The following is a 2,304-nucleotide window of genomic DNA, read 5'->3' as shown; positions in this document are numbered from 1 at the left end:
TCTTGATATAAATCCAAATTAAAGGTCAGAATGGTTACCATTTGTTTATACTTAGAACTTTTCGTTATAACTGTGGCTTAGATTAAACCCTCTGCTCTCTGTTTAATCTGATGAGGCAGAGGATGCTTAACCATCCTTCATATTTCTCACTAGGTGAACATAGGGTGACAAGCTGTAACTTAAAATAAGCCTATTATTCATTTTCTACTGATATGTTGATTCTTGGTAATCCTACTACTCCTAGTTCCTGTGCACCCTCACCAGGCTCCCCCTTTTGTTTTTCCTCTATGTATTCTCTGTAATGGACCCTGATAGATCCTGTTCAGGTTGACAGTCATGCCTCTGCTTAATTGTGCAGTCGTGTTGCAGCATGAACACAAATTGTCACGACTCAGAACAAAGGGACACAGCATTCAGGCAAGACAGACAGTGGGATAACTTCAAAGGAAACAGAGAAAATGTTTTAATGGCAATACAACAAAATATTCAAATAGAAACAAGAACTATGAGAAATAAATATTCAAAGATCTATGTACTTTTCACCTGGCGCTTTATCCAAAAATAACCAGTATGCAATGATATATTTGCTTTGCAATATAATTTAGAAGAAGAAGAAGGTTTTGTATGACCTCTTGTGAGCTGGCAGAAATAAAATACTGGTAGTTAGATGAAAGGAATTTTCAGGCTTGGCAGAGGATGATCAGCCACACATGGTTTATTAAGTGGTGAGAGCAGGAAGAGCCATACTGCTGAGAGCCAGGCATCAGCGTGGAGCGTAAAGCTCAGTTATTCGCACACAAAGATGCATTTCTGCACAAGCACAGCTGGAAGAGCAGAGTTTGTCAGAGCTGAGCACGCACTACCGGACGGTTGTAGGTTATTTTCATCCCTGCCGCTGCTGCCATGGTCCATCTTTGGTCATGCAGAATGTGCACCGCCGCACAGCAGGTGAGCGGCATGACAAAGTAGGACGTAGCTTCACGGCTGATACTGTTATATAGGTGATTACAGCACAATGATGCATTTTAAACCTCTGACAGACCACCCGCTAGCTCGTGTTTCTTCACACTACACTTGAAGGATGAACTGATGGATGGACACACGGACATACATAGACGGTTCCCGTGGGTCCTTTAAAATTTTTGAAAGTTTGGAAATTTGAAAACATAATTTTAAGCCCCTTTAAATTTTTTTGAGAGTACTTGAATATTTTTTGGTTCGAAATTTCACACTTGTGACCACCACTGTCAACAAGTTTGTTTTGTTTTTTGTTTTTTCGTCAGACACTGCATTCTTATTGTTCCTCTACATTGTGAGAACACTTAGCATGTTCAAAACAGCAGATGCATCAGTGTGTGCATGTTCTTGTGGGTGGCTCTGTGGGTTGCCAGTCCCGTTGAATCACTCATCCAGTCGGTGCATAATGCAATGCTTGGACAACACAAATTTCAGGATGCATGGCTTGCCAAGGAAAGCTGTGCTGAGTGGTTGTCACAGTACCGCCGAATATTACATTGTGTCATGTGCAGAGCTTGCCTCACATGGATTAGTCAAAAGCAGTCGTTTTGAATTTTAGCAAGATTTCCCATGAGAATATAACTGTTTTGAGTCAATATTTGGAGACTGGGGGTTTTTTTTGAGTAAAAATTTTTTTATTTGTCTTTTTTTTTTTTTTTTTACTGTGATTGCAACATGAGTATCTTTCTAACAAAATTGAGTTTTTTTTCCTTTTCAGAAGCTCTTTTGTCACATTTCTCTCAAAAAGGTGCACATTACAAAACCTTTTGAGCTTATACTTATTTTTTTCATCATAATACATTTCAATGAGACTACCTCATAAAACCAGGGTGCTATTAACAGTTTGTAAATAAGTTTGGATTATTCTCCTCAAATTCATCATTTCATACATTTAAGCAGGTAACCCTTAGAGGTTTTGGCTGTCAAAGTTTTATTTATTTACACCTAGATAACACCAGTGAGCAGTTAAAGCATATAAGACCTTTTGAGGAATAGACCTTTTTTATAAGTTCTGTTAAATAAATTTAAAGCTTTAACAAATGCATTATCTAACCATCACTGGAGATGTTTTTTTAAATAGTAGTATAAGCTGTGATTACTGTCAGTAAGAATGTAGGTACATAAAAGAAATATCTAAAATATTTAATCTATATTATTATTTTGGTTTTTAGATAGATAGATAGATAGATAGATAGATAGATGGATAGATAGATAGATAGATAGATAGATAGATAGATAGATAGATTTCTCAATTAAAAGCACATGTCTGCCCTCTTGTGGATCATA

The sequence above is a fragment of the Cyprinodon variegatus genome, unplaced genomic scaffold (genome assembly GCF_000732505.1).
Source record: "Cyprinodon variegatus isolate N-32 unplaced genomic scaffold, C_variegatus-1.0 Scaffold31, whole genome shotgun sequence".
Lineage (NCBI taxonomy): Eukaryota > Metazoa > Chordata > Actinopteri > Cyprinodontiformes > Cyprinodontidae > Cyprinodon > Cyprinodon variegatus.
The sequence above is the reverse complement of the archived record's forward strand: the minus strand, read 5'-3'. Positions refer to the sequence as shown.